Source organism: Panthera uncia (assembly GCF_023721935.1).
Source record: "Panthera uncia isolate 11264 chromosome A1 unlocalized genomic scaffold, Puncia_PCG_1.0 HiC_scaffold_17, whole genome shotgun sequence".
In the NCBI taxonomy this organism is placed as follows: domain Eukaryota; kingdom Metazoa; phylum Chordata; class Mammalia; order Carnivora; family Felidae; genus Panthera; species Panthera uncia.
Window position 1 is genome coordinate 98,705,201 of NW_026057577.1, and position 14,810 is coordinate 98,720,010.

Below are 14,810 nucleotides of genomic sequence, written 5' to 3' on the forward strand. Positions count from 1 at the left end.
AAATTCCTTAGAGTGTCACATCTAAAACCCTATCTTTCTGATGACTCTTTTCTTGTTTTTCTCCTTCTAAGTGCACTTGTCTTATTCCCTCTCAATTGTGAGCCTCTAAGGAAAGAGACAATACCTTACTCATCTGGTTGTCTTTGTGTCTGGAACTTACTGGGCATAAAGTAAAATATTTTTTGAATTTACTTGATTTTCAGATTAAATTTTACATTGTGAGAATTCAACTTCAAAAAATCTAAATTTGATTTGGTTTGGAGATGATAAAGGATACAATAAGAAAGAAAATTAGAAAGTCATTTTGCCCAAGATTAAATAGAACTGTGTATGGAACACTTTCTGGTGAATTATGTAATCGCATGAAATAAACTTTTTAAATTATAATAGTGATCATTTATCTCAATTAAAAGTAACACTTAAAAAGGCAATACATGTTTACTATGAGGTTATTATAGAAAACACTAAAGAGCAAAAGGTTAAAAATAATGTGTAATTTTCTTGCCCATAGAAAACTTCCATTTAACTTTGAACTTCTGTTCTTTTATTCAACTTGACATATGTCTACATTTTACTTTTATAAATAAGGGATCATATTATGCATACATCTTGTCATACCTCTCTTACCTAACATAGTATTCATTTTTCATGCCATTAAGTATTTTTATGGTAATATTGTTGTCTTAATATATATATATATATATGTATTTATTTATTTTTAGAGAGAAGAAGAGAGAGAGGGAGGGAGAGAGTGCAAGCAGTGGAGGGGCAGAGAGAGAGGGAGAGAGAGAATCCCAGAGGATATCTCTGATAGTGCAGCGCCTAACCTGGGGCTCAATCTCATGAACCATGAGATCATAACCTGAGCTGAAATCAAGAGTCAGAAGCTTAACTGACTGAGACACCCAGGTGCCCCTGTTTTAATATTTAACATGATTTTATCAAACCATTTTTCCATTACTTGTCATTTATATACAGTGGACTGACTCTTGAACAACATTAGTTTGAACTGCAAGGGTCCATTTTTACACAATTTTTTTTCAATAAATACAGTAATAAAAATGTATTTTCTCTTCCTTATGATTTTCTTAATAACATTTTTTCTCTAGTTTACTTTATTATAAAAATATAGTATATAATACATATAATATACAAATGTGTGTTAATCCACTGTTCATGTTATCATAAGTCTTCTGATTAACATTAGGCTATTTATTGGTAGTTAAGTTTTGGAGAAGTCAAAATTTATATACTGATTTTTGACTGCACAGGGGTCAGTGCTCCTAGCTCCTGTGTTGTTCAAGGAGGAAACTGTAATTTGTAATTGTCCTTTATCACAAACAATTAATGATTAACATCTTTACAACTAGGTCTTTGTGTGTACCCTAAACTAACAAAATATTTTACGAAGTATGTGCAAATACATATGTTTGTCACAATCACTAGTGACTCATAAAATTAAAAATATTCATCTTAAGTAATTATTGTATTTTTAAACAGCAGTTCATAGTTATAAATGAGAAAGTATTTACTTAAAAAAACCATGCAGGACTGACTAATTTAATTTTGTAAATTAATTTCCTCACCACAGCATCTCAGTTTCCAACTTTTATCTTAAATATTTGATTTCCTCAAACATTGACCCATTGGCTGCCAGGTGTCAGGGGATTTCTAGGAATATAAGACGAAGATTACGAAGTTTCTGTGTTTAAACTACTCAGTTTCATGGAAACAGATTTCTTTTACAGAAATGAGTTAGTGTTCCAGAGACAAAGCACAGACAAGGATTAACTTTGCATTAGTCCTTAAAAGTCCACATCAAAACCAACTGATACTAAGTGGAGAAATAAACTACTAATAAGTGATAAACAATAAACTAATAGATGAAAAAAGGACTAAGCTCATGATATGTGCTAAAGTTTATTTAGATATTTGATGATATCTATATTACCTATCATTGATTATCACTATTGTAGACACTAATATCTTCATGAAGCTTACTTTCTATCGTCTTAGGTTAAATAGCAGTAAATCCATAGTAGTGTATATTGGCATTCTCTATAAAGAGGTAATGAAAAGATTATGAAGGAATAGAGATTGGAGTTACCAAAAATATTGTTACAAAGTAAAAACATAATTTACTATTATTAAACTAAGAAATAACAGTTGATAGAACTCTTAAATATAGCCCAATTTATGTACTTAAAATTTTTTTTTAGTTGAATTCCCTTCTATGTTCTGGTATTTAGTATATCTAAACAACCACAATGATGCATTCATAACTGGTGAAATAAATATTGTCACAATTACACAATCATTTTGGATCATGCTTAATTTTTTTTTCTTTGGCATATGTTGATGTATGATATGATAACACTTAATGACATATAGACTTTGTCATTGCTGATTTATCTATAGTTTCATAATTTAGTGCCATATATTTTAAAGTTCTTCAAAAAAGTTCTCAATAATTTACTTGTTAAAAAAAATTCAAGTTTAGTCCCCATAAAAAGGATTATTTGAAATTTAGAGACATTTTGATGTTCTATTTCTTTTTTTTTCAAATTTTTATTTAAATTCTAGTTAGTTACAATACAGTACAATATTGGTTTCAGGAGTAGAATTCAGTGATTCATCCCTTACATACAACACCTAGTACTCATCTCAGCAAGTGCCCTCCTTAATACCCATCACCCATCTAGCCTGTCTCCCACTCACCTCCCCTCATCAACCTTGTTTGTTCTCTATCCAATTTGATGTTCTATATCCCAAGAATCTGCACTATATTCACTATCATAATGACTTCTTCCAATCAATGTAGAGATGAACAATGTAATTACTTTGATTCAAAGCGACAAATTGCAAAGGTAGAATAGTCTGGCAAACATTGTTCATGTGCTGTTGGCTGTCAAAGGGAAAAGTCAGAGGGAAAGAGAAAACCAGCCATCAGCTCCTCTCCCTAAAACTAATCAGCCATCCCGGGTGGTTTTGTGTCCTCCTCGCTTGTCTAGTAACTACTGCTTGTATTCATGCCATGTAAATTCAGTTCATCCATTATTTCCAGGATGTACAATAATATACCAGTAAATCCTTAGCAAGGAAACAGAAGAACTAGTCTTACAGTGAGTGCTCTGGCATTTGTAAGGAGTTTGTATCCTGGAGTTTAGTTCAATGAGTTTGATTTCCTAATTCTGTATATTCAAGGGCTTTCTGGAGAATGCTTAGAACCTCTATTGACAGAATTATAGGCTATGTGGTCATGACTAAATTATGAATATCTCAATTCTTCTGTTTTTTTGGAAATTGAAAGAAGAAAATATAGATTAAAAATACACAAACACTTACTTAAAGCTAATTTGTTCCTTTTGAGTATTATATGAATTTGTTTTCTATGAGTAAATAAAAGAAATCTGTACTTTTTTTTTCAAAACTGGTTTATCCTGAGGTCTATTTCCCTGAAAAACAAAGGAAACATAACAGATCATACCAAACTGAAATTATCCTAAAAGTTTATTGAGTAAATAATGCCTACCCTTGATAATTTAAAATATTCATTAAATTAATTTAGAACTAAAAATGTTTCTACATTTTAAGATTATTGTTTTATTTCCTCTCTGTGTGTGTTCAATGATAGTGAGCAATATTTTTTCTTCCTGTACCAAACAATAAGCATCATTAACATAATCACCAAATATTCTCTGTGCTCACTAGACTTAGGGCATTGGCTAGATGTTGAAGAGAAAATGGCAGGGAGTCTGACAATTATTTTATTTTATTTTTAAGAGAGAGAGTGCATGTTCATGTGTGAGCAGAGGAGGGGTAGAGGGAGTGAGAGAGAATTCCAAGCAGCCTGCATGCTCATTCCCAGAGCCCTGATGCCGAGCTTGATCCCACAACCCTGAGATGATGACCTGAGCTGAAATCAGGAGTCGAGTGTTCAACTGACTTTTTAAAGTTTAAAGAAGTGAAAGGCCAATGTCCCATCCATAGGGTCTTACAATCTGATTTGAAAGAAATGAGTTGAACAGCACAAAGACATGTAACAGTATATGGTAGTTTCATGGAGTCTCAAAAGCTGTCCATGATACATTCAATAAATACTGAGAAAGGAACAGTTATAAGGAACTGTATTCAGAAATTTCTTTTAGGAGTCTCTGAGAAGGAATATTATGAGAAAATTTAAAGAAAAATACTTTCAATTAGATGTCAAGGGAAAGATTTGTAAAAGGGTAGGCATAAAGCAATGATAAAAATGTAAACCCTCCATGATGGCAAAGAGAAGAACTTCTGAGGAAGAAATTATTGTGTTTGATATGATGTTTTGGAAATATTGGATTACTTTATTAACAGCAAGTGAAATAAGTTATGGGGAGGAGGCTATAGTGATGTCCATAGACAGGGGTCACCAGTTAGGAGAATGATGCACTTGATCAGGTGTGAAATAATTAGACCACCACACAGAAGTAGCAATGGGAACAGGAATGGCTGGCTTGTTGTGGTAGCTATGGTGAGTGGACATAGGAGAATCTAATTGACAGAGATAGTTCCATCCGAGGAGTAAGGAAAACTTTTTATTTTTAAGGTCAGTTTTGATATTTTGATAGAAATGTTAGATTTGAGACACTACAAAGATCTTGAAGGTGAAGGTGATAAAGCTTGGAGCTGTACTGTAGATTTTAATGATGATCAACTAAAAATATGTGAATAGGTTCAGGTTGAATTGATTCAGTATCCAGCGTTATTTGTATAATTATAGGTTTGAATGTTAAATATTTAGATATTTAAATGTTTAGATATTTACATAAACAGTTTTTGTCAGTGTCTATATGTGTTTCCAGTATCTCAAGAAGGACATGACTTGAACAACAGAGATAGGGAGTTCCCTGTATTGAGCCAAACAGTAAAGTTGATGAACTTTGTACATAGACTGAAAACATATCAGGGCAGGATCAGGAAATACCACTAGGAAAAGAGACAGGTTTATGGAATAGAAGAAAGAAGATATTGTGGTTCAATAAAAGTTAAGAGTTAAGGGAATTTCATAAAAGAATTGATTTAGCCCACAATTAAAAATGATAACTATGGGGCACCTGGGTGGTTCAGTTGGTTAAGCCTCTGACTTTGGCTTGGGTCATGATCTTTTGGTTCATGAGTTTGAGCCCCATGTCAGGCCAAGTCCTTTGTAGGGAACAAAACCAGGCAGGCTATCCCTAAAGAATATTCTTAGTGTTTTATTCACTGCTTCATAGTTAACTTAGGATATCGAACTACAGACCATAACAAAGATTAGGAAAGCTTTTGGTTATTAATAATCTTATTACCCTAACCAAGAAAATAAATATTTCAAAAGCCAGTTGAGCAAGAGTGACATGAGTAAAATTGTGAATCCATAACATAGAAAAAAGCATATTACTAAAAAAATTCTGGTAGTTTAGCTATTCAGTCATTTATTTAGAAAAAAAACTGTAATTGATTTTCCTAGGTAGATTAAATCCCTCTCTTGTATGTGCTCTCCTAAGATGACCATTGTCGTTTCAAAGCAATAATCACTGTTTATTTTGGAAAAAAAAAACTATTTTAGACTATTATTTGAATAAGGATTTTCCCCAAAATGAATTTTAAGTACCATGAAAGCAAGATGCTTTTATGTCTGGTTTTGCTCACCATTATAATCTAACACCTAGCACTGTGGCCAGCACAAAGCATATTAATCTCAGCACTGTTGACATTTCAAACTTGATATTATTTCAAACACCAATATCAAACCACGATCTCTTGATAATCTTTCTTGGGGGTGGGGATGGGAAACTTCCACAACATTCTTGGCCTCTAACCACCAGGGTTGTAATGGGTACAGAAATGTGAAAATAAACAAGTGAAAGCACTGCGAAATGTCCTGTGGAGGGAGCACCAAATCGTCCTTCATGAGAGTCCCAGGGCTAGCACAAAATAGGTGGTCATAACTATTTGTTAAAGGGATTAAAGCAAATTATCACCACTTCAGTACTAAGCAAAACCTACATTGAAAACCAAAATCCTTCGGAAGGACCTGAGATAACAGCCATCGTCACTACTTCTACTGTCTCTTAGCGCATCCTGACTCCCTTTAAAATGACATTGGGAGAGTTTGAGAGATGCTCTACTACCTCTGTAAAATGAAAATTCAAGTTCCTCAATTTAGCTTTAATCTTAGTTGGCCTTGCCTATATAAAATTTTGCCTTTGCTACCTACAGAGGATTAAGTAATCTTGAGAAATGTAGTTAAGGAGATAGTTGACTGAATTTGGTTAAAAAGCAGGATGTAGGCGAGAGTCCGGAAGATGGCGGCGTAGGAGGACGCTGGGCTCACCGCGCGTCCTGCTGATCACTTAGATTCCACCTACACCTGCCTAAAGAACCCAGAAAACCGCCAGAGGATTAGCAGAACGGAGTCTCCGGAGCCAAGCGCAGACGAGAGGCCCACGGAAGAGGGTAGGAAGGGCGGCGAGGCGGTGCGCGCTCCACGGACTGGAGGGAGGGAGCCGGGGCGGAGGGGCGGCTCGCCGGCCAAGCGGAGCCCCCGAGTCTGGCTGGCAAAAGCGGAGGGGCCTGACAGACTGTGTTCTGACAGCAAGCGCGACTTAGCGTCTGGGAGGTCATAAGTTAACAGCTCTGCTCAGAAAGCGTGAAGGCTGGAGGACAAAGGGAGGGAGAGCTGCTGAGCCCCCTGACGGACGGCAGAGCTCAGCTTGGCGGGGAACAAAGGCGCTCGCCAGCGCCATCTCCCCCGCCCATCCCCCAGCCAAAATCCCAAAGGGAACCAGTTCCTGCCAGGGAACTTGCTCCCTCTGCGCAAACACCAAACTCTGTGCATCTGCGGAGCCAAACCTCCGGCAGCGGATCTGACTCCCTCCCGCTGTCACAGGGCCCCTCCTGAAGTGGATCACCTAAGGAGAAGCGAGCTAAGCCTGCCCCTCCTGCCCCGTGCACCTCGCCTACCCACCCCAGCTAATACGCCAGATCCCCAGCACCACAAGCCTGGCAGTGTGCAAGTAGCCCAGACGGGCCACGACACCCCACAGTGAATCCCGCCCCTAGGAGAGGGGAAGAGAAGGCACACACCAGTCTGACTGTGGCCCCAGCGGTCGGCTGGGGGCAGACATCAGGTCGGACTGCGGCCCCGCCCACTAACTCCAGTTATACACCACAGCACAGGGGAAGTGCCCTGCAGGTCCTCACCACTCCAGGGACTATCCAAAATGACCAAACGGAAGAATTCCCCTCAGAAGAATCTCCAGGAAATAACAACAGCGAATGAACTGATCAAAAAGGATTTAAATGATATAACAGAAAGTGAATTTAGAATAATAGTCATAAAATTAATCACTGGGCTTGAAAACAGTATACAGGACAGCAGAGAATCTCTTGCCACAGAGATCAAGGGACTAAGGAACAGTCACGAGGAGCTGAAAAACGCTTTAAACGAAATGCAAAACAAAATGGAAACCACGACAGCTCGGCTTGAAGAGGCAGAGGAGAGAATAGGTGAACTAGAAGATAAAGTTATGGAGAAAGAGGAAGCTGAAAGAAAGAGAGATAAAAAAATCCAGGAGTATGAGGGGAAAATTAGAGAACTAAGTGATACACTAAAAAGAAATAATATACGCATAATTGGTATCCCAGAGGAGGAAGAGAGAGGGAAAGGTGCTGAAGGGGTACTTGAAGAAATAATAGCTGAGAACTTCCCTGAACTGGGGAAGGAAAAAGGCATTGAAATCCAAGAGGCACAGAGAACTCCCTTCAGACGTAACTTGAATCGATCTTCTGCACGACATATCATAGTGAAACTGGCAAAATACAAGGATAAAGAGAAAATTCTGAAAGAAGCAAGGGATAAACGTGACCTCACATATAAAGGGAGACCTATAAGACTCGTGACTGATCTCTCCTTCTATTCTAAATGACAGACTTGCTGGATAAAGGATTCTCGGCTGCATATTTTTTCTGTTTAGCACACTGTAGATATCGTGCCAAGCCTTTCTGGCCTGCCAAGTTTCAAAGGAGAGATAAAGGTCTTCCCAAACAAACAAAAACTGAAGGAATTTGTCACCACTAAACCAGCCCTACAAGAGATCCTAAGGGGGATCCTGTGAGACAAAGTACCAGAGACATCACTACAAGCATAAAACATACAGACATCACAATGACTCTAAACCCGTATCTTTCTATAATAACACTGAATGTAAATGGATTAAATGCACCAACTAAAAGACATAGGGTATCAGAATGGATACAAAAACAAGACCCATCTATTTGCTGTCTACAAGAGACTCATTTTAGATCTGAGGACACCTTTAGATTGAGAGTGAGGGGATGGAGAACTATTTATCATGCTCCTGGAAGCCAAAAGAAAGCTGGAGTAGCCATACTTATATCAGACAAACTAGACTTTAAATTAAAGGCTGTAACAAGAGATGAAGAAGGGCATTATATAATAATCACAGGGTCTATCAATCAGGAAGAGCTAACTATTATAAATGTCTATGCGCCGAATACCGGAGCCCCCAGATATATAAAACAATTACTCATAAACATAAGCAACCTTATTGATAAGAATGTGGTCATTGCAGGGGACTTTAACACCCCACTTACAGAAATGGATAGATCATCTAGACACATAGTCAATAAAGAAACAAGGGCCCTGAATGATACATTGGATCAGATGGACTTGACAGATATATTTAGAACTCTGAATCCCAAAGCAACAGAATATACTTTCTTCTCGAGTGCACATGGAACATTCTCCAAGATAGATCATATACTGGGTCACAAAACAGCCCTTCATAAGTTTACAAGAATTGAAATTATACCATGCATACTTTCAGACCACAATGCCATGAAGCTTGAAATCAACCACAGGAAAAAGTCTGGAAAACCTCCAAAAGCATGGAGGTTAAAGAACACCCTACTAACGAATGAGTGGGTCAACCAGGCAATTAGAGAAGAAATTAAAAAACATATGGAAACAAACGAAAATGAAAATACAACAATCCAAACGCTTTGGGACGCAGCGAAGGCAGTCCTGAGAGGAAAATACATTGCAATCCAGGCCTATCTCAAGAAACAAGAAAAATCCCAAATACAAAATCTAACAGCACACCTAAAGGAAATAGAAGCAGAACAGCAAAGGCAGCCTAAACCCAGCAGAAGAAGAGAAATAATAAAGATCAGAGCAGAAATAAACAATATAGAATCTAAAAAAACGGTAGAGCAGATCAACGAAACCAAGAGTTGGTTTTTTGAAAAAATAAACAAAATTGACAAACCTCTAGCCGGGCTTCTCAAAAAGAAAAGGGAGATGACCCAAATAGATAAAATCATGAATGAAAATGGAATTATTACAACCAATCCCTCAGAGATACAGACAATTATCAGGGAATACTATGAAAAATTATATGCCAACAAACTGGACAACCTGGAAGAAATGGACAAATTCCTAAACACCCACACTCTTCCAAAACTCAATCAGGAGGAAATAGAAAGCTTGAACAGACCCATAACCAGCGAAGAAATTGAATCAGTCATCAAAAATCTCCCAACAAATAAGAGTCCAGGACCAGATGGCTTCCCAGGGGAGTTCTACCAGACGTTTAAAGCAGAGATAATACCTATCCTTCTCAAGCTATTCCAAGAAATAGAAAGGGAAGGAAAACTTCCAGACTCATTCTATGAAGCCAGTATTACTTTGATTCCTAAACCAGACAGAGACCCAGTAAAAAAAGAGAACTACAGGCCAATATCTCTGATGAATATGGATGCAAAAATTCTCAATAAGATACTAGCAAATCGAATTCAACAGCATATAAAAAGAATTATTCACCATGATCAAGTGGGATTCATTCCTTGGCTGCAGGGCTGGTTCAACATTCGCAAATCGATCAACGTGATACATCACATTAACAAAAAAAAAGAGAAGAACCATATGATCCTGTCAATCGATGCAGAAAAGGCCTTTGACAAAATCCAGCACCCTTTCTTAATAAAAACCCTTGAGAAAGTCGGGATAGAAGGAACATACTTAAAGATCATAAAGGCCATTTATGAAAAGCCCACAGCTAACATCATCCTCAACGGGGAAAAACTGAGAGCTTTTTCCCTGAGATCAGGAACACGACAGGGATGCCCACTCTCACCTCTGTTGTTTAATATAGTGCTGGAAGTTCTAGCATCAGCAATCAGACAACAAAAGGAAATCAAATGCATCAAAATTGGCAAAGATGAAGTCAAGCTTTCGCTTTTTGCAGATGACATGATATTATACATGGAAAATCCGATAGACTCCACCAAAAGTCTGCTAGAACTGATACATGAATTCAGCAAAGTTGCAGGATACAAAATCAATGTGCAGAAATCAGTTGCATTCTTATACACTAACAATGAAGCAACAGAAAGACAAATGAAGAAACTGATCCCATTCACAATTGCACCAAGAAGCATAAAATACCTAGGAATAAATCTAACCAAAGATGTAAAAGATCTGTATGCTGAAAACTATAGAAAGCTTATGCAGGTAATTGAAGGAGATATAAAGAAATGGAAAGACATTCCCTGCTCATGGATTGGAAGAATAAATATTGTCAAAATGTCAATACTACCCAAAGCTATCTACACATTCAATGCAATCCCAATCAAAATTGCACCAGCATTCTTCTCGAAACTAGAACAAGCAATCCTAAAATTCATATGGAACCACAAAAGGCCCCGAATAGCCAAAGTCATTTTGAAGAAGAAGACCAAAGCGGGAGGCATCACAATCCCAGACTTTAGCCTCTACTACAAAGCTGTCATCATCAAGACAGCATGGTATTGGCATAAAAACAGACACATAGACCAATGGAATAGAATAGAAACCCCAGAACTAGACCCACAAACGTATGGCCAACTCATCTTTGACAAAGCAGGAAAGAACATCCAATGGAAAAAAGACAGTCTCTTTAACAAATGGTGCTGGGAGAACTGGACAGCAACATGCAGAAGGTTGAAACTAGACCATTTTCTCACACCATTCACAAAAATAAACTCAAAATGGATAAAGGACCTGAATGTGAGACAGGAAACCATCAAAACCTTAGAGGAGAAAGCAGGAAAAGACCTCTCTGACCTCAGCCGTAGCAATCTCTTACTCGGCACATCCCCAAAGGCAAGGGAATTAAAAGCAAAAGTGAATTACTGGGACCTTATGAAGATAAAAAGCTTCTGCACAGCAAAGGAAACAACCAACAAAACTAAAAGGCAACCAACGGAATGGGAAAAGATATTTGCAAATGACATATCGGACAAAGGGCTAGTATCCAAAATCTATAAAGAGCTCACCAAACTCCACACCCGAAAAACAAATAACCCAGTGAAGAAATGGGCAGAAAACATGAATAGACACTTCTCTAAAGAAGACATCTGGATGGCCAACAGGCACATGAAAAGATGTTCAACGTCGCTCCTTATCAGGGAAATACAAATCAAAACCACACTCAGATACCACCTCACGCCAGTCAGAGTGGCCAAAATGAAGAAATCAGGGGACTATAGATGCTGGAGAGGATGTGGAGAAACAGGAACACTCTTGCACTGTTGGTGGGAATGCAAATTGGTGCAGCCGCTCTGGAAAGCGGTGTGGAGGTTCCTCAGAAAATTAAAAATAGACCTACCCTATGACCCAGCAATAGCACTGCTAGGAATTTATCCAAGGGATACAGGAGTACTGATGCATAGGGGCACTTGTACCCCAATGTTTATAGCAGCACTCTCAACAATAGCCAAATTATGGAAAGAGCCTAAATGTCCATCAACTGATGAATGGATAAAGAAATTGTGGTTTATATACACAATGGAATACTACGTGGCAATGAGAAAAAATGAAATATGGCCTTTTGTAGCAACATGGATGGAACTGGAGAGTGTTATGCTAAGTGAAATAAGCCATACAGAGAAAGACAGATACCATATGGTTTCACTCTTATGTGGATCCTGAGAAACGTAATAGAAACCCATGGGGGAGGGGAAGGAAAAAAAAAAAAAAAAAGAGGTTAGAGTGGGAGAGAGCCAAAGCATAAGAGACTGTTAAAAACTGAGAACAAACTGAGGGTTGATGGGGGGTGGGAGGGAGGGCAGGGTGGGTGATGGGTATTGAGGAGGGCACCTTTTGGGATGAGCACTGGGTGTTGTATGGAAACCAATTTGACAGTAAATTTCATATATTAAAAAATAAAAAAAATTTAAAAAAAAATGGAATAAAAAAAAAAAAAAAAGCAGGATGTAGATGAATTTCTCTATAACCTGAGCTGTAATTTTAGTGATGGAATCAATCTGACCCTGGAAGTACTCTCATTCATTATGTATAGGAGTAAAACTCCCTTCTGAGCAAGAGAAAATTAAGATAAAGCATGTCTTGTTTGGCTATTCCTTTAAGAATTTATTTCTTAAAAATTGCAGCTGTTACTTGGCTACAAACTTTTAGTTAGGCAGAGCATCACTTATTCATTTGTTTATTTAACACACGGACTACAGTCATCCATAACGACTATGTGCAGCATGTGGGGACATTTGCCACCTCAGTTCCTTCTCCCAGTAAATTCTGTTAGTCATTCTTTTTATTTTTTTATTAGTTTTAAAAGTTTATTTGTTTTGAGAGAGAGAGCACAAGCAGGGGAGGGGCAGAGAGAGAGAGAGAATACCAAGCAAGCTCTGTACCATCAGCACAGAGCCCAATGTGGGGCTTGAACCCACAAACCACAGGATCATGACCTGTGAGCCAAAATCAAGTCAGACACTTAACTAACTGAGCCACCCAGACACCTCAGTCATTCTTTTGAAAGTATCATTTCTTATAGGTCATGATGGGGAAACATAATAATGTTATCAATAATATTATTTGTTAAGCCCCACTTCTTGTAAGTGGCTGTGCTATGGCAAATGTCAAGTACTAGTTGATAAGAAATTAACATGGATAATATTAGCTCACATTTGTACCTAATTATAAATTTTTCAAAGCTGCTTTTCTAACCTTCTTTGCCTTCACAATAATCCTCTGATGTAGCTATGGCAGGTGTTGCTAACTGCATTTTACAAATAAATAAACAGATAGGAGCACTTTAATGTACTCAGACCTCTTTAACACATGAGGAGCTTCATGACTGTAAACTTGGTTTTTCAGATTAGATTATTTGTCCTGCTAATTAAATTTAGCATGTCTCATAGGCATCAAAATCTAATTGACTTTCAGAGATGTTTAGATGTTTTATCTTATTTTTATGTATCAGTGAAAACCTAGGGGAAAGAATAGACTTATTAGCAGTAGTCTCTACTTGGTATCTTTCTGCCCCAAAAACAGATGTGTACCAAAATCCGACTTTAAGTCAGAGTTTCAACAAACCTGTAGAGAACTACCATGTGCACAAATTGTGCTTTTTCTTTTTCTTCCCAATCTTACTTCGATGCATATTTCATACTCTGATGTGTAGGAATTTGAGTAATATTAAATTATTAGTAAGATGGGTTTCTTTAGGAAATTCTAAACTAGACATGCTTAATCTAAAATAGGTGCCAAAAGATACACTTTATCCTAAACCTGAATAGAGGCAGCTCAAATCCTTTGCATATTAATTTTTTTTTTTTTTTTACTTTATTTGAGAGAGAGCAAGTGAGTGTGAGCAGAGGAGGGACACAGAGAGAGGGAGAGAGAGAATCCCCAACAGGCTCCTCACCATCAGGCTCGATCTCAGGAATCTTGAGATCATGACCTGAGCAGAAACCAAAAGTCAGACACCTAACAGACTGACCCACCCAGTCTCATATATTGCATATTTTAACTGCTTTTACCCTTATGAAATAAAGAGTAGTTCTAGAGTTTCTTGAGCTATAATCTAGAATGCTCTGTAGTAGTCCCAGGCCTGTTTGCCCTCAGAACCAGTCTTTGTCCTTCTCCTACTCTTCTCCCTATGGCAGTGGGGCTAATCCCTGCAACTTGCAGCCTCCTCTACCAATTCTCTCCATCAGGATTTGGCCAGTGGGAGACACTGGTAGCAGATTGAAGAGATGGAGAAAGAGAGAAACCTGGATATGGATCCTCCTCTCTCTCTGTTTTGGGAAGCCTCAGTAGCCACTGAAGGGGCCACTTTTAGGTTCCAGTAACACTATACCCTCTCTTCCACCTTCCAGCCCTGGGATGACTGGGCCCCTGCTGTTGATGAACATGACTGATTATCCAATCATTCCCTGTTTGGCTTCTCAGCCATTCCGCACATGGATAACAAATTCCCACCATTAAATTTGGTCTCTTCTCAAAATGGAGAATGGTTTCTGTTTTATCATTTGGACTTTGACTGCTATGTGGTTTTTACTGCTTTGGTTTCCTTTGGGAAGACAGCAGGGGTAATGATGACTTTCAGAAGCTTTTTAGCCTGCAACTTTTCTGAGTTGGCAAGGTTAATTTCTAGTTGTGGCCAGGTCAACATTAGCCAGAGGGCCATCTTAAAGGCAGAAGGATTATCTGGAACTGGAATGAAAGATATTGCAAAGGTGGTGGAAACTCCAACACTAAGAAAGAGCATTTAAGTCCTGTAAATAGTAGCCTCTGCTGTGTCTGCCTTAAGTTTGTTCTTTTTACTTCTAATATAATAAGGAGAAAAGGTTGATAAAGAAGAACCATTTACAACAACAAATATAAACATTTTTAAAAATTAAAACACAATTGTGGTATCTGCTACAATTAAAGAAAAAAATCCATAAAGGAGAAAATGCAATTTATCTGAATGTAATTGCTAAAAGCTGTTGAA